Source organism: Ailuropoda melanoleuca, chromosome 6 (assembly GCF_002007445.2).
Source record: "Ailuropoda melanoleuca isolate Jingjing chromosome 6, ASM200744v2, whole genome shotgun sequence".
Classification (NCBI taxonomy): domain Eukaryota; kingdom Metazoa; phylum Chordata; class Mammalia; order Carnivora; family Ursidae; genus Ailuropoda; species Ailuropoda melanoleuca.
Window position 1 is genome coordinate 3,527,808 of NC_048223.1, and position 19,139 is coordinate 3,546,946.

A 19,139-nucleotide genomic window follows, 5' to 3' on the forward strand; every position below is an offset into this window, starting at 1 on the left:
ATAGAGAGGTCAATAATGATGTGATCAAATTCTGATTTGATATACTGGCCATAAAAAAATAATCAATTCTTGGATATCTCAGGCATCTTAGCCTTCTTCTTAGATTGATGTAAACTTAACAAATATTCAAAAAAGAAGGTAAACAAAAGAACACATAGTAAGTTCAGTGAATTCACCACAAGAATCCAGTTATGCCCTCAATGTATGAATTTGGGAAGGAGCAGAATCCGTATTTCTGGATATCCCTATCAAATCGGATTTAAATCTTTTCTTATTAACAATTTCACTGTGCCTGTACTGGAAAATGTGTTTTACTTTTGATTTATTCTCTTACAGAATGCTAGTAACTCAACTATGTTAATGTTCAATACAGAATCCACAAGCAAGCTAAATGGAAATACATTGCATTTATTATTTTAAACTTCCTCTTGGGGAGACTGCTTGCCTAGGGACCTATTACATTTCTTTTTGTCTTTATCTTGCCTCATTTGAAGAAATTAATAAAAAGTTAAATAGTTTTAAACTAGCAATAGATGATGTAAAGTGTCTCTTACAAAAAGATCAGATCTTTTTGAATGTGAGGTTCCAAGTTACATACAGTACCGTATATCTGCTATTCTGCAGTATTTCTGCATTTTGATTTTTTTAAATTTATTAAGCTGGTATAAATTAAATATTCTGTTTTAAGCAGTACATAATTAGTATTTTCAGTATTAGAAGAAATTATTTTATTTAATGATATTATAAAACCATAGCCATAGTTTTCACATAATAAATTGGGAGTGAATAAAGGAAAATAATATTTAGTGCCAAGATGATCATTCATATGTGATTTGAGCTTAAACAAAAGGACCCTTATCAGAAAGAAAACGTCTAGGCAAAATGTTCCCAAATTGTGAAAACTTTCACTTGTAGACCCAAAATATTAACATAAATTATTTTGTACTGAGGCAATAGACAATAACCATATGTACATACAGACACTTATGTAAAAGTGTATTTTATAGTATTAATCATAATGCCAAAAAATTAAAGCAATAATAATGAAATAGTTTGAATAAGTTAAGGCCCAGTCAATAATAGATTGGTTTGTAGTCACTAAAATGGTGGCTTAAAAAATATTTGTTATATCCAAAATATATTCATTAATGTATGACTATAATGAGATCCTTATTTTATTGTAGTATATAACTCACGCCTCATGCATACACACAGAAATTCACATACACACAAATGGACTATGCCAACATTTTAAGGATGGTTACTTTGGGAAAGTAGGAACAAGGATGTAGCTCATTTCTTTTTTATGACTTTTTGCATTTCTTGATTTTCTATCATGTAATAATGTATTACTTTGATAATAAAAAAGCAATGTGTTCTTGTGTGTCTATGTTATTATAATGATCTGAAATTTTCAGCAGGTTCATGTTGGAGGAGGTCATCGAGAGCCTGTGACCACCAATTGACCTGTGAACTGGACCCCAGCAATTACAGCTCCTCATCCCCCCACCCTGTCCTTGGAATGTGCGCTCTACTTGTCTTCACCAGGCTAGAAGCTGCCCACGGGCACAGACTTGAAATAGTAACATGCTGTTGAAACCTTATGGATGTTGTATGTGACAGTCCATGTAAGGCCTCTGTATAAATTTTAAGATTTTGGTGTTGGGTGTGGAGATGTACTCACAGTCTGCAATTGCCCAAGACAAGCTATGTATGTAAGTACCGTTGGGTTTTTTTTTAAATTTTTTATTATGTTATGTTAGTCACCATACAGTACACCCTTAGTTCCTTAGTTTTTGATAATGTACTGTTGGATTTGATTTGCTAGTATTTTGTTGAGAATTTTTGCATCCATGTTCATCAGGGATATTGGTCTGTCATTCCCTTTTGTGGGGGGGGTGTCTGGTTTTGGAATCAAGGTAATGCTGACCTCATAGAATGAGTTTGGAAGTTTTCCTTTCATTTCCATTTTTTGGAACAGTTTGAGAAGAGTAGGTATTAACTCTTTAAATGTGTGATAGAATTCCCCTGAGAAGCCATCTGGCCCTGGACTTTTGTTTGTTGGGACAGTTTTGATTACTTATTCAATTTCTTTGCTGGTTATTGGTCTGCTCAAGTTTTCTATTTCTTCCTGTTTCAGTTTTGGTAGTTTATATGTTTCTAGGAATTTATTCATTTTTTCCAGATTGCCTAGATCATTGTGAAACAATCTTCCAGATTTTTGGCATATAGTTTTTCATAATATTCTCTTAAAATTGTTTGTGTTTCTGTGGTGTTGGTTGTGATCTCCCCTCTGTCAGTCATGATTTTATTTATTTGGATCATTTCTCTTTTCTTTTGGATAAGTCTGGCTAGGGGCTTATCAATTTTATTAATTTTTTCAAAGAACCAGCTCTTGGTTTTATTGATCTGTTCTACTGGGTTCTTTGTTTGTTTGTTTTTATATCATTTATTTCTGCTCTAATCTTTACCACTTCCCTTCTTCTGCTGGCTTTAGGTTTCATTGGTTGTTCTTTTTCTAGCTCCTTTAGGTGTAATGTTAGGTTGAGTATTTGAGTGTTTTGTTGCTTCTTAAGGTAGACCTGTATCGCTATGTACTTCCATCTTATGACCGGTTTTGCTGCATCCCAAAGCTTTTAGATCACATGTTTTAATTTTCATTTGCTTCCTTGTTTTTTTTTTTTTTATTTCTACTTTAATTTCCTGGTTGACCCATTCATTTTTTAGTAGGATGTTCTCTAGCTTCCATGTATTTGTGGTCTTTCCAAGATTTTTCTTGTGATTGACTTCAGTTTTTATAACACTATGAAAAGATGCATGGTATGATCTCAATCTTTTTGTACTTGTTGGGGCCTGATTTGTGACCCAGTATATGCTCTATTCTGGAGAATTTCCCATGTGCACTCTAAAAGAATGTGTATTCTACTGCTTTAGGATGAAATCTTCTGAATATATCTGTTAAGCCCATTTGGTCCAGCGTGTCATTCAAAGCCATTCTTTCCTTGTTGATTTTTTGTTTAAATGATCAATTCATTGCTGTAAGTGGAATGTTAAAGTCCCCTATTATTATTGTATTATTATCGATGAGTTTCTTTATGTTTATTATTACTTGATTTATATATTTGGGCGTTCCCACATGAGGCATAAATATTTACAATTGTTAGATCTTTTTGTTGGATAGACCCTTTTATTATGATATAGTGTCCTTCTTTATCTCCCGTTATAGCCTTTGGTTTAAAATCTAGTTTGTCTGATTAAATATGGCTACTCCAGCTTTCTTTTGATGTCCATTGGCATGATAAATGGTTCTGCATCCTCTCACTTTCAATCTGCAGGTGTCTTTAGGTATGAAATGTGACTCTTGAAAGCATCGCATAAATGAGTCTTGTTTTTTATCTGTTCTGGTACCTTGTATCTTTTGATTGGACTTGATTGATTTAGTCCATTTACATTCAGAATAATGACTGATAGATAGGAATTTAGTGCCATTTTATTCCTTGTTTTGACATTGTTTCTAGAGATTTTTCTCTGTTCCTTTCTAGTCTTTGTTGCTTTTGGTCTTTCTGTCCCACTCAAAGAGTACCCTTTAATATTTCTTGTAGGACTGGTTTAATAGTCACAAACTTCTTTAGTTTTTATTTGTCTTGGAAACTCTGTATCTCTCCTTCTATTCTGAGTGACAGCCTTGCTGAATAAAGTATTCTTGGCTGATTATTTTTCCCTTTTAGCACATTGCTATTCTCCTGTGGCCTGCAAAGTTTCTGTGGAAACATCTGCTGCTAACCTTATTTGTCTTCCCTTTTAAGTTAGGGAACTTCTTTTCTTTTTCTGCTTTTAGGATTTTTTTCTTTATCTCTATATTTCACAAATTTAACTATGATAGATCTTGTTGTTGGCCAGCATTTGTTTATTTTGATGGGAATTCTCAGTGGCTCTAGGATTTGAATGTCTGTTTCCTTCCCCAGGTCAGGGAAGTTTTCAGCTATAATTTCCTCAAATAAACCTTCTGTCCCCTTTTCCCGCTCTTCTTCTTCTAGAACTCCTATGATACGGATGTTATTACGCTTTATGGAGTCACTGACTTCCCTAAGCCCACATTCGTGATCCAGTATTTTTTTTTATTTCCCTCTTCTTTTCAGCTTCATTTTTTTCTATAATTTTATCTTCTTTATCACTTATTCATTCCTCTGATTCTCCCATCCTTGTGATTATTACATCTACTCAGTTTCAAATCTCAGTTATTGCATTTTTCATTTTAGCTGACTAGTTTTTGGTTTTTTATGTCTGCAGTAAGGGTCATCCTTATGTCTTCTATTTTTTTCTCAAGCCCAGCTAGTATCCTTATGATTGTTACTTTAAATTCTGAATCAGGCATATTACTTATATCTGTTTTGGTTAGATTCCTTGTTGTGACCTTTTCTTGTTCTTTCTTTTGAGATTGATTCCTCCCTCTTGGCATTTTGCCTAGGTTTCTGTTTTCTTCTCTGTGTTAGGAAAGTCTGTTTTGTTTCTTGCTCCTGAGAGTGATGGCTTTATGAAGAAGAGGTCATATTCTTTACAGGGCCTAATGCTTCAGGGAGTATCTCTGGTGTATGGCATATGCGCTGTGCTGTTGTGTTTTGGCTACTCTTTCCCTCAGGTCAGTCCTCTGCAGTTTTCTCCTTGCTTGCAGTGGGGAGTGTTTGGACCTTGGCCAAGTGTGGTAAGTTTTAATTAGGAGTGCTCTGCTCTGCTTGTCAAAAGAGAACTGATGCTCTTCCCACTAGAGCTGAGGTTTTGCAGCACTCTGTGGTCAGTAGACATGGTACGTGCGGGGGTTTTCCTGGTCTTCTGGGGAAAGGGCCCACTCCTCTGGTTCTCAGGCACACTTGCCTGAGGAAAGCAACACCAACAGAACTGGGGTGGGGGGGGGTGGGGATTGGTGTAAGCGGTTTAGGCCACCACTGCTGGCACTGTGATGGTTAGTGAAGTTAGTTTATACTAAGGGGGCAGGGGATGGAGCCAGCCAGTTCCCTAGTCCCTGGAGAGGATAGTTTGGACCTGCTGCTGTCAGAGAAGCCCTCCCAGAAGAGTGAACACTCTCCCCTCATGTGTCCAGGGGACCCTCAGATCGCTACCTTCACCCTGTGGGCGTCTGGGCTGTGTGCCTGCCCAACAGGGTAGTGCATCTGTGTTCTATCCCAGGCAGGCTGGCTGAGTTTTAAAACTCCAAACTTTGGGGACCTGTGCTAGTTCTCTGGGAGAGGGTCTCCCCATGGTGGGACTGATTCAGTTTGTCCCAGAAGGGCAGTCACACCAAAGTGCAGGGTGTGGAGTTTGGAGTAAAGCCTAGCAAAGAGCCAGTGTCCATGTTAGCTGCCCTCAGCAAGGTTCTCTGTGCCTATGCTGAGGCGTGGGAGACGGAATTGGTGCCCACCAGGTCTTTTGTCCCAGGAGAGGCAATACCACCTCTCCCAGATGTGCTTCAGAAGTGGGACCATCTTGTCTCTCCCAGTGCATCCCCAGGGGTCATCTGCCTCTGGGCTATCTACCCTCCTATTCCACAGGAGCACTGTAGCTCCCTCAGGGATTTATACCAGCAGACCTCTAAAAATCCAGTCTTTGAACCCTGCTGGTTGCAAATACTCATGAAAGTCAGCCCCTCTCATTTTTCCAGTCACTGGCTTTGTGGATCCCCTGTGCACTCCTCTCTCTCTCTCTCTCTGCAATCAGGGCTCCCTCCCCTCCGCTGCACCCACAGTCTGTTTTTCCCCCAAACCACATCTCTGCACCTCCTACCTTCCACAGTGTGGCCTCTTCTCTCCCTGTAGTTGTGCAGTTTGTTCTGTTAGTCGTTAGATTGATTTCTTGGGTATTCAGAATGATTTGATATTTATCAAGCTGGGCTTGAGGGATGGGGCAAGCCTAAGGTCCTCCTGCTTCTCCACCATCTTAGCTCCTCCACCTCTTTTCAACCTATGGCACTTTTTGCCCTTGCTGAATGATTGGGAAATCTGAAAACAATCCACTGAATGTTAAGGAACAATTATGTTAACAATTATTCATGCTTATATCAACTGGAAATTATTCTGCATCATATAACATGCTGATTAAACAGAGACATGTTGTTATAATTAGAGATAATTTGCAAACTCCTAGATTGTAAAAGAAAGAAATACTGTAAAGGAAGAATTGAGGATACTAGGTAGTGGGGAAAAGATTAGCATCTCAAAGGAGAGAGAACGTAAACCAACCATGAGCATTTGCAGCATATGAGGCAGTGTGCAGGTGTATTTTACTTTGTTTAAATTAGTTGATACTAACTGCTTTTTAAAACATCTTTATAGATTGATTTTTCACTTGAATCAGATTTAAATTCTAATTTCTGACTGATATAGTTGGGAACTATTAATTTATGAGAACTAATTTTCTTTATCAGTCTGAAGCATGCCTGATTTTAAGAATCACGTGGGTCTCTTGTTAAAAACAGATTTCTGGGCTCTTCGCCAGAGATACTACCTAAGGATTAGATTCCAAAATTCTGGATTTTTTCTTAATATTTATTTTGAAAAAACTTCAAATATGTATTTTTATCTAGATTCACCAGTCATTAAAATAATGGCGAATTACTGGATATATGGATGGATGGGTAGATAGAAATAGGCCCTAATAATCTTCATTATGAATCCCTAGCAGCTCAAAATTCCCAGACTTAATCTAGAAAGTAACAATAAACCTTTAGTCAGAAAAACATTACTCTCAACATGTAGCTGTTAAAGGATCTTGTTCAACGTGAAGTAATGTCATATATCTGAAAACATGTGTTTAAACATATACGTATCATTTAAAGAATAAAAGCCCATCTTCCCTGCCCTTAAGTATTAGAATGTTAGCAGGAAATTACAGTCTCTTTTTCCTCATCACTCCTCCACAGGTAACCATTGGCTAGATATTGTATTATTAATTCCCTCGCTTTTCTTTAGACTTAATTTCATGTATATATCTGAAGAAATTATTTAGTTTTCCTGCCTTTGAACATAAAAAATAAAATCCTACCATATTCTTCATTGACTCTTTTTAAAAATTTACTTATTTATTTTAGAGAGAGAGTGTGTAAGCATGAGTTGGGGGAGGGGCAGAGGTAGAGAATCTTCAAGCAGAAGATTCACTGCTGAGTTCCAGGAGCCCAACACGGGGCTCAACCTCATGACCCATGAGATCATGACCTGAGGTGAAACCAAGAGTTGAATGCTCAACCAACTGAGCTACCCAGGTGCCCCCAGTGACTTACTTTTTTTTGCTCAATATTGTATTTTTGAGATTCATCTGTGATAATAGACATGGTTCTGATTTGTTTCCACTGCAGTGTACTGTTATATGATTATACCACAATTTATTTAGTTTACCACTGATCTACCACTGATGGATAATAAAAATGTTTTCAGTTTCTCTTCATATGAGCAGTGGTATCTAGAACATTCTTGTGTATGTCCTCTGTGTACATGTATAACACTTGCTCAAAAGTATGTACCTATGGATGTCCAGGATTGACAGTCCTAGAAAGGTATCATTGTTTTTCTAAATACCAGGGATTCTTATCATTGGAGAGTAGGACAAATTTCCTGAACTTCTTTGGCTGGCCAACAATTACACACACCAGTTTTTTGGTGGGCTCCAGAATATTTTTATACCTCTTAAGACATTGTACTAGTAACTCAGCCTTAAAGGACAGAGTGGAGATGGTCCAAGCCTCGTTGGTCTCTTTGCCCCATACTTAGTAGACAAACATTTGAGCTGGGAATCTGTATACTGGCTTATCTCATGACAACATTCTTGGGTCAACTCAGTATTCATAATGATCACTCACATGCTCTTCTAATGCTCCCTTCACCTACTCTACATGAGTGACTTTCCACTCCACTTGAACAACACAAATGACCACGCTCTAGATTCTGATCAACAGGATGTCACAGTGGAAAGAACATGGGCTTTGGATTTAGAAGTAATTGACTTTCATGGGCTTGATCATTTAATATGCATATAGTAAAGTTGCTTTATTTCTCTAAGCCTGTTTTCTCATCTATAAAATTGGGATAATAGTTTGTATCTAAGAGGCATGCTATTATAATTAGCAATAATATGCAAATTGCTTGGCCCTTTACCTTACCCTCAATGTGCATTCATTAAATTATAGTCTTGGTTGATATTGTTCTCCTTGTTATTTATCATCACCCTCAGAAATCTGGAAATACTATAATCCCTTTTTTTGATGATAACCTCATTTTTTTCTGCCTGATTGTATCAATTAAATCTGCACACACACCCCTTAAAAATTTCATCTCAACTTCTAGTTTCCTACCATGAGTTATTCTCATAATGTTTGCATATAAATATGTTTTGTTCTCTGGTCTTAAATTTTTTTTTGAAGAACAGGATCGTATATAGACATAATTCATTTTATTGTGCTTTGCAGATATTGCCTTTTTTTTTTTAACAGATTGAAGGTTTGTGGCAATCTTGTGTTGAGCAAGTCTATTTGTGTCATTTTTCCAACAGTATTTGCTCCCTTTATGTCTCTGTGCCACATTTTTGTAATTCTCATAATATTTAAATATTTTTTATTATATTTGAATTGCTGCAATCTCATGATAAAATTTTAACAGATGAGAGTTGCTTCTTATGGATGAGCAAAGAAACTGGTTCCTTAAGACGGAATCTACTCCTGGTGAAGATACTGTGAAGACTGCTGAAATGACAAAGGATTTATTTATTTTTATTTTTATTTTTTAAATTTTTTATTAAGTTATGTTAGTCACCATACAGTACATCCTTAGTTTTTGATGTAGTGTTCCATGATTCATTGTTTGTGTATGACACCCAGTGCTCCATGCAATATGTGCCGTCCTTAATACCCATCACCGGCCTATCCCAGTACCCCCCCCCAAAGCCCTCAGTTTGTTTCCCAGAGTCCATAGTCTCTCGTGGTTCATGCTCCCTTCTGTTTACACCCCCTTCATTCTTCCCTTCCTTCTCCTACCGATCTCCCTGCTATTTCTTATGTTCCGTAAATGAGTGAAACTATATGATAATTGTCTTTCTCAGGATTTAAAATATCACATGGGGTGCCTGGCTGGCTCAGTAAGTACAGCATGCAACTCTTGATCTCAGGGTCATGAGTTAAGCCCACGTTGGGTATAGAGATTACTAAAAAAAATAAAGGACCTTAAAAAAAATAAAATATAACTTAGTTGGTAGAGCAGTGGCAGGATTTGGGAGGATTGACTCTAATTTTGAAAGAAATTTTACTGTGGGTAAAATGCTACCAAACAGCATCAAGTGGTAGAGAGAAATCATTGGTGAAAGGAAGAGTCAGTTGATGGGTCAAACTTCATTACTTTAAGAAATTGCCACAGCGACCCCAACAGCCATCAACAGCAAGACAGGACCCTCCACTAGCAAAAAGATGATGTTGGTCTTAATTTATAAAGATGACTGAAAACATAGAAAGATTAATGCCTTTGAAAGAAAAGCAATGGTACAGTTCCCTTAGAAATGAGAGGCAAGGCACACAACGCAGGGCCACAGGAGGAACACCACATTTTGATCAGGAGAAAGCAGAAGCTAGAAGAGCAGTTAGATCATGGCCATTATTGGGGTTTGGGGGGCTATGGTGGAGGGGTGAAGGCAAGGCAGGGCAGGACAAATCACTGAGGATTGGCTGGTTTGAATAATTTTGGCACATTCTAGGCCATAGGAGTAGCTCCTAGTTACCTGGTTGGTACCTGGCCCTGGGAAGACTAAGGCAAAGGAATATTATCTCCTAGGGTGTAGAGGACAGACAAAGGAAGAGGTAGGGCTTTGGAGCAGTTAGTTTGCATATCAAAGGCATGCTTCCTTCAGAGCCCTTTGCTATTTCTAAGAACTGGCTAGCCCTGAGAGGGGTGGTCTCTCCCAGCCAGAAAATTTTGTTTTTTAAAATGTAAAGACATCTTTCATAATAGGAAATTAATAAACACGCACACACAAACAATACATTTTCGGCCATTTACCTTCTTTTGGTCTCTTTTTAAACAAAACATGCCTGTTTTGAGCTTTTGATTCCTACCCTCCCCAGTCCCCACCATTTCCCCACCATCTTCCTCTCTAGTTCAGTTAAATGGCACAGTCATCAGCTCCCGTACCCTGGCCTGAAAACCTACACTCATCCTTGACTCCTCTCTTCCTTCGTCCATCAGCAGCTCCTGTAGGTTCTGTCCTGACCACACATCACCCTCTCCAGGGTGGCCTCCCCGGTCTAAGCCAGCATCGGTCTCACCTGGATTTCGGCTGCCATCCCATCCTCACTGCTTCCACTCTTGCCCCTTCAAGAGAAAGTATAAATCAGCTCTCATCACTCCACTGATTAAAGTCCTCCGAAGACTGCCCAGCTGCAATTACAGCAATTCCCAAACATCTTGCCTCGGTCTTCCGGTAGGATCAGACTTGTCTCCATCTCTTCTCTCTGTTCTCTTCAGTCCTTGTGTCCCAGTCACACCTCTTCCNTCCTCTTTCTCACCCTTGAGTACCGCAAGCTCAGTGCCATCTCGGGGTCTTTGCGCGTATTGCCTGTTTTCCTAGAACTCCGTTCCTACATTTGTAGTGTGCCTACAAAAGAGGTGCTCAGTAAATATTTGTTGAATTAATAAAAATATGAATGAAATGTAACTAGAGACAAAAAATTATAAAACTTATTGCATGTATCACTAATAATAATATATATAATATATATTTAAATATGTATAAATATATTAGAGCATTAAAATATTTCATTTTTTAGTATTCACTAGAATTCTTTAAAAATTTCAGCAATCTTCAGTGAACAAATTTTATTATTTCATTTTAATGAATTATATGACCATTTTCCTTAATAATAGTTTGAATTTATTTCAGTGGAAATTATTTTTATTTTTATTTAACATTTGGATAATATAAATATATCTATTCATTTATAAATACGAAAATCCCTATTTTCCTATATTTGACATAGAAAGGACTAAAGGGGACTTATATTAGTTGCATCTAAAGAAAGGTACTTAAAATACATGAGAAAAATGACGTAAAGAAAAGTAAGGGTAGGAAAATAAGTCTAACAAAAGAGGTGATAGTAATAAAAAGCTTTCCTTGGTAGAGGAGGTCTGAAAAGTGGGTCCTGAGTTTTCTGGCAACTGATACAAGGAGAGAAATACCACATTTATGGGACTTGTGTTTTCTATGAGATAAAAGTTAACCAGTTCTTTCAGGAACACTGAACTGTCCCTCATACTGAGGTCAGGGGAAAACATCGCCAATCTCAGTGAAAGGGCAGGGTATAACATGAAACGTGACCTCAACACCTTCCTTTCACAATTATAGTGACCTAATAAGTCAACACAGGAGTCACTGGGTAAGTGCACTAAATCACCTTTGAGTTATGTATGGCACACTCCTTTTTAAACCATTAAGTATTTATGTTGTTTTGTTTTGAATTTAGTTTGACACAGCCACTTTCAAAAAGTGTGTGGGGTAAAAAAATCAGATTCACTCCATATATGCCAGTTTCTCCACATTACATCATGGGACAAAGAATTTCTACTATCTTGAAAGGAATTTATCTATGTAAATAAGAGTCAGTATCAGGTCAGCTGAACCACCAGCCTGAGAGCTCATTGCTTTAGTCACAAGCACAGTATAATTACTCAGCTTTAGTTTTTTACTCTATGTTCGGCCTAATAATTTATCATATGTATGGATTAATGCCTAATATATCATATGCATGTAACATGTGTGTTATAAGAAATACAGTAGTGTATTTCATGATGATTACATACACTGATGTTGCAGCAAATTAATAAGGAAAAAATAATACGTTCAGTAATAAATCATTCCATTTCTCAATTGTGCACCTCCATTTCCTCCAAGACTCATCTCCACGAGTGCTGATCAACCTAGGGGTGAAACTGAAAATAAAACGAAGTCCTTGGATCCGATACCCGATGCTCCTCCGGAGTTTAATTCCCACTTTATACCTGGTAAGTTAGATCTTCCGAAAGAATCTTTCCACCACTGCAGAAAATGACACTAAGAGTTAAGTTGTTTGTTTAATTACTTTATTGTTTCAATAAATAAGTATTGAGCACCTACTGGATGCCTAATAGTTTACTGGATGTCAAGTAGAACATTCCTACCCTCAAAGAATTTACAGTCTCCTGGAGTAGGAAGTTAAATGGAAATATGATGAGAATGTGATAGGGGCACAAAAGGCAGAGTAACTGACTATGGGATTAAAAAGAAGGCCAAACTGAGGAAGTCAAGTTTTATTGGCACTGTCAGGAGTTTCTCAATCAAAAAATGGGTGGGGAAGGGAGAATGTCTGGGAGAAAGAAAACATGTTCAAAAACAGGAGGTCGTGAAGGCCTTGTGGTATGATTGGGACTTGATGAAGGCCTGCTTGGGTCAAAAGGCAGACATGCAGAGCATTGGAGGTAACAGCGGGTATTGTGCTGATGAAGGAGTTTGCATCTTATCCTGGAGCCTGAGCAAGCCTACAGATGGTTTTTGATAGGACAACAACACATCAAAGCAGATACTTGAGTTTGTCTTTCATCACTTTCTTCCCAGCTTCTGGCACAGGGTCTGGTACATAAAAGGTGCTCAGTAAATGCTGAGTAACTGATTGGGTGTCTAATAAGATAGCTCTTGGGGAACAGGGGGGAGGGAGCGCCTGGGTGGCTTATTTGGTTAAGCATCTGCCTTCAGCTCAGGTCATGATCTCGGGGTCTCAGGCTCCCTGCTCAGGGGGCAGTCTGCTTCTCCCTCCGCCCCTCCCCCCTGNCTGCGATTGAGTCCCACATCAGGCTCCCTGCTCAGGGGGGAGTCTGCTTCTCCCTCCGCCCCTCCCCCCTGCTTATACTTGTGCTGTCTCTCTCTCAAATAAATAAATAAATCTTAAAAAAAAAAAATAGCTCTTGGGGCCAGTGTGAAGGAATCACTGGAATAGAGGAAAAGCTAGTTAAGAAGTTACTGCAGTGGTCCCATCTGGATGATGCTTAGTAACAGTGAGTATAAACAAGAAACAGAAGCTCACAGTGTGGGGAAAAAATCATCTCTGAGATAGTTACAGAGATTTTACTTCACTCTAGAAATAAGATCCATGGAGCTCAGGTAGCCTCTGCCCCTGCAGTGTTTTCTGAAAACAGCAGAACTTCCTTTTCCTTTTTCTTCTGTGTATATGTTGTGTGGATATGATCCAGTATAACCCCTCCGTACTGGCTCACTGCCTGCTAAATCCTGGGTCTTGACACTCCTGGATTATGGTCAAGTTCTATCTGGCCATTTCTCAGTATTTTACTTCATTCGGTGTCTTATTTCTGTATCTTTTAGGTGATTTATCTTTCTTTTTTTAATGGAGGAATAACTCACATACATAAAATTCACCATTTGAAAGTGTATGTTCCATGGTTTTTACTATATCCCCAGGGTTGTATAACCATCACTATTATTTTTTCCCCAGGACTACTTTATTTTTGTAATTAAAAAAATTATAATGCAGGTATTTCAAAATTCAAATGGTACAAAAGGACCTTAGAAATTCTCCAGTCCTTGTGAGCAATGTTACTAGATCACAATCTTGTGTATCCTTTGGGGCCACTTTACACTGAACTCCTGTTCTGTTTGGCTGCAAACCCATGCCATCATTTTTATTACCTCCCAAATAAGTCATATCCGTTAGCAATCACTCGACATTTTGTTCTTTCCCCTAGCCACCACTAATCTATTTATATCTGTATAGTTTTGCCTATTCTGGATATTTCATATAAGTGGAATCAAAACATGTATAACCTTTTGGGTCTGGCTTCTTTCACTCAGCATATTGTCAGTGTTTTTCCATGTTGTAGAATGTGTTTGTACATTATTCCTTTTTATGGCTGAATTGTTTTATTGTATAAGCACCTTGTTTATGCGTTTATCACTTCGTGGACATCTGAATTCTTTCCAGTTTTTGACCTTTATGAATAATGCTGCTACATACATTGACTTCTGATGGCAAGTTATATTTTAAGTTTTAGAAAAAATTCTAAGGTATTGTTTCTTTAAGTGTAGTTTAATATATTAAGCCTATCAAAATAATGTGGAGAATCAACAGCTAAGTTTGAGAAACGCTTTCAATATTGTGTTTTCCAAACTGCAGATCCATCAATAGGCTCTGAAATTAATTCAGTCATTCACAATAAGTTCTTGAAACAGAAAATGAAAAGAATATTCAAAATAAGAAAACACAAATATGATTAAGGATTCAGNAAAGAATAATCAATAAGAAAACACAAATATGATTAAGGATTCAGCCAGTTTTACAGGTCAGGTCTCAGCTGGACTCTTCTGCTAACCTAGAGTTGGTTTTATTTAATTTTAGCTAAAATGGATCTGTAATGAAATCTGAAAAATAAATTATTGGCCTTATTTATTTAGTTTTCAACCGCAGTACTTTTTAAAAAACATCTCTTTTTCCTGGAATCAGGAGGAAAGGATCTTTTTTGCTTTAGGCTTGGCTTTGCTTTACATTTTGTTCTGGCCTTTCCTAGAAGTTCAGAGAAAGACAACTGGCATTCTCCCTCTCACAGGATTTCAGCTAAGGCTTTCCAATGCTAGGAATAATTTAAGAGTTTATCCGGTACCCCCTTGTAGTCAACCAGAGCTCAGTTACTTATGTAACTAAAACAATTAATTATTGTAAATCTGAGACAGCAAAACAAAACACACGGTGATAAAAATATTCAGATTTTACTTTTTTAACATTAAAGCTACATCTCAGCAGTATGGACAGTCTCATATCTAAATGCTGTTAATTCTCCACCTTTTTAGCAATGTATGTGAAATGCTTGTGAGATCCTGCTTCTCCAGTGGAGGGCAGGGGACCAGGCTTCCTTTCACAGGAAAAGGGGTGAAGTGCTCCCTGTTATTGTTGGGCAGGAGTTCAAGCTCCTTACCAGGCCTGCACTGATCCATCCTGGCTGATGTTGAGGTTGCTTCTTTTGAGAGACATTTGATAAAAGAAGCAAAACGTAAAGTCATATATTAGTGGTAACTCACCTTAATTTATATTTATTCAATTCATATTTTGAGTGCTTCTCTTCCTAAATATTGTGATTCTTTAAAGAAATCTGGTTTCCTTGACTGTGATCTTACTTACAGTGACCAAGTTAATTAAACTGACCCCCGATTGGGGGAGAGCAGTGTGAGAACCAGATGATTAGGATATGAAGAAGTGATTGGGTTAGCAACAGCAGGTCTTCAAGTCACCATTTTGAAGGTAAGATGTGATTTCAAATCCCAGCGTTACCACTCGCTGTCTTTATAAACTTAATAATAGTATAAAGAATATAAAAATAGAATTTGCCTAGTGCTATATTTATTCCAGGCCCTGTGCTAAGCCTGCAGCAGCCTTATGAGATGGGCATAGAGAGGCTATCAAATTACTTCATCTCTTCAACCTTAGTTTTTGTGATTGTGAAGTGAGCATAACTATTTCAGAAGGTTTAAGAGGATTAAATGAGTTAATAATCTGGAAAACCCTCTTCTACATTTTTGGTACATAGTAATGAAAATGAAGCCTCTTACTATTTTCAAGAAGCTGTCACGTGACCCATGTAATTTCCATGTAAAAATGCATGCTATGTTTCAATATATTGTAGTTTCAATCATGTGTAATTTTTTCATTTGATTTTGAACACAGAATCCCCATGACCTACTGTCCCTCCACTTGCGTACTACCCAGGAAGCTTGCTTATGGGATACTACAGTCTACATCAGCTCAGTACCTTCCGCTCATACCAGCCAACTAGTGGCACTCATCCTACATATATGGTACCAGCCTGGCAGATGTCCAGTGTTAAATCAGTCTTCTCCAACAGCATGGATGCCAGAGCCAATTCCTGTGGCAAACTGCCCTCCTGGTCTGGAATACTTATTAGCTCAGGTACTTCACACAAATCCAAAATATTTTCTTATGAAATATGAACTTGGGACCCAACAAAAAAAGACACACGCTGGATACAGTGGATAAAGGTGGTGGGTCTGTGATGACAGAGGTCCACTTGTGAGACTATAGGAGCGGTGATACTGATTTCAGATATGTGAAGGGGGAGCAAAAGTATAGGAATATTTTCAGTAGGAAGAGTAGGGCTTTCATAAAGGATTCAGACTGAGTTGTAAGATATTCAAGATGTCCTCTTGAAGGAAATTAGAAAAATAGGGATAGAAAAAAAGCTATCATAGATGCCACTTGGGGTGTCATTTACTTGGAGGTAAGAGTAAACATCAAGAAAGACAACATGGGGTGCCTGGGTGGCTCTGTTGGTTAGGCTCAGGTCATGATTTCAGGGTCATGAGATGAAGCCCTGCCTGGGGTTCTGCGCTCAGCATGGAGTTTGCTTGCCCCTCTCCTTATGCTCCTCCCCCTGCTCTCTCCCTCCCTCATAAATAAATAAAACCGTTAAAAAAGAAAAAAAAGAACATGAAGGAACAGAACACTTAGTGACAAACTCATCAGGTGCCTTGGCTCCTTGCTTTCCCTCACCACCCATAATTTCATCAGCGACTCTAGCCCTCATAAAAACCTATTACCAAGTAAACATAAGGTGCCCACCAAGCGCACATAGTTTCAAGCCAAGTCCATGAGGCCCCCTCCCACAAAGTGGTGGTCCCCTAAATCCCTTCTGTATAAAAATTAGGAAGCTACTCAGAAACCTAGGTCATAAAGTTGAGGGATGAGCAGATTTGGTTGTAAACTCAAATGGTGTAAACTCAAAAAGTTTACCTAGTGAAACTGAGATATAGCTAGCGTTAGATTCTTCTATAATCCTAGCTATTTTTGTCTTGGAAACAGGAGATATTTAAGTTCATTATAAGCAAGGGATTCTAATTCAATACTTCACTCCCCACATAATCAATAAAATATTCCTTGAAGTTGACAAGTTCCTCTTTTAATTCAGTATATTATTATTGAAAACTATCGATACACTGCCAAGGAGATGATGTGCAAAATGCAGTACAATTGGATGAAGAAATTGGAATTTGTAGGAGCCAAAAATTTTATTGAACCATCCCTTTGTAAAATAACTATAAAATACACATGAAATCATTAAAGTGCTAGAGTAAACCCCTTCATTATTTTAGAAGCTTATAGGATGCTTATAGTTAATAAATTTTAGAAAATCCTTTTTATGCTTGCACAATAATAATAATTTCTCCTTGCAAGTCTGGGGTCTCTAGACCATTTCCCCATCTTTTTAAAATTGTGCAGCTTTAAAATTGTTTATTAAAGTTAAAAGAAAAAAAATTGCTCAACTTCTTCCATTATCCTGACAGAGGTTAAATGATAGATATGATGGGTTCACTTTCCCCTTTCCAAAATGGATGAAGTAAGAAACAAAACCGGAAACAAATAAAAAATAAAACCAGGTTTAGAGCTAGACAGTGTAGTTTTTAATTCTGTCTTTATTCCCTGCTAGTTCTATAATGTTGAACAAATTTCTTAAGTATTTGATGTTTCAATTTCTTCATCTACAAAATAGTGCTAACTATCCCTACCCTTGGGTAGTTCTGAGAGTTGTCAATGTCTGATACAATTCCTGGCACACAGGAACGCTGCATGGATGAGACGCTATAATGATGCTATTTAGTTGAAATGCCTGCTTGGGTATAAGGGGAAGGCACATACCCAGTCACTTTCCTCTATCTTCTCTAGACTTTTGAGATCATATGAAGGATATCGGGACTCCTCAGAGAAATTCTGTCCAACACAGCAGGTTTACATGGCTTCTGAGCGTTGAGTTTGCCAGCAACTCCACTAGCTCCTCAAGGAACTGCTCCTTAATAGCCACCGTGTCTTATTAGGTAAACGTCTATGTTAAAGGACTTCATTTCTTTAAGCTATTTTGCCTAGCAGTGGACATTTTATGAAGTAGTGAATTTTTTTTTATCTTTTAGTCCTAGAGTTTAAAATCCTGAAATTTTTTTAATATGACTTTAAACCATTTTGGTAGCCACTTTTGAAAATTGTAAGAGATGTGTAGACCCCTCACCCAGCTGTGTTTTCATACAAGGAAAAGTCTTGAATTAAGCATGGACTGTGTTCTCCACCCTCTTAAAATTAAGCACACAATTAAACATTCATGTCCACTTAAGTCACTTTCAGTTTTATTCATTTCAAAATCTATTCATTAACTTACTCAACAAAAATTTAAGGAAATATGGCATTTCAGCCAATGTTCCATGCTCAGAAGTTAGGAATGACAGAAAATTGTGTATGATAGGATCAGTCTGTCCTGAAGGAGATTTCTTTTCTTCAACTAGAAGGATTCAAGCATCTTGGGAGTATTCCCAAAGTAAAACTAAGATAAAAAATCTATCTAAGGATATTCCCAATTTCCCTTTTCAAGGGATCATATCCCAGAATGTTTCTTGTCCTTTGCCCTAATCCTATTTATACCCTGCCCTCTTGGACCCTCCCCTTATTAAAAGTGAATGCCTGGGGAAGAGCTTGGCGTTTAGTAACTCAAGTGAATGGAATCAGCATGTTAATCTGTCAGAGGTACCTGTGAAATAATATAAAATTGGGCACTTCTGCATGAGGTTTACGCTGGGTGACTCCCTCTCCCTAAGCCACTAAGATTGCCTTCTCTGTGGCTGGTTCAGGTTAAACCATCCTGAACTTCTGAGTAACACCAGTCTGTAGGTCATTGAGACCAGTGAGTAGGGACTGAGCTAGAAACAATCTGTGTCAACACAGCTTTTTCTAGATGCTGTTACTACAGCAGGAAGATGATTTTTTGATATTTTATCAAAAACATTATTAAATGTTTTTGTCTTCTAGAGTATAACTGGAGGAAAGTGTTTTTCCTACCTAGACAGTTCTTATATCTGATCAGGTGCAGATAGGTTAATTTCACTTGATGAAATATATTTGTAATTAATTAATTTACATTGAAGATATTTTAAAAATCAGTTGATACATGGTAATAATTTCTATCAATTTCTTTTTCTAATGCTAACTTGTTTAGTTCTGTTATTTCTATCTTCCCTAATTACTTCTTTCTATCCCAGTAGTTGAACAACATACACATTCTTCAGCATTTTGAACCCCT

The 19,139-nt window shown here is 37.6% G+C and overlaps 1 long non-coding RNA gene across 10 annotated transcripts in view; it reads left to right on the forward strand.

Moving 5' to 3' along the window:
- The window catches only part of LOC117802621, a 61,160-nt gene that overhangs the window by 11,109 nt on the left and 30,912 nt on the right, over positions 1-19,139 (forward strand). For 5 of the 10 annotated variants that reach the window (XR_004625981.1, XR_004625978.1, XR_004625974.1 and 2 more), the window contains 5 exons: positions 1,419-1,715; positions 11,917-12,026; positions 15,187-15,304; positions 15,728-15,970; positions 17,741-17,889. This is a non-coding gene — a long non-coding RNA (uncharacterized LOC117802621). Of the gene's footprint in view, positions 1-1,418; positions 1,716-10,214; positions 10,450-11,916; positions 12,027-15,186; positions 15,305-15,727; positions 15,971-17,740; positions 17,890-19,139 lie in introns of all 10 variants that reach the window. The other 5 variants (XR_004625973.1, XR_004625977.1, XR_004625980.1 and 2 more) reach the window with 3 other exon arrangements.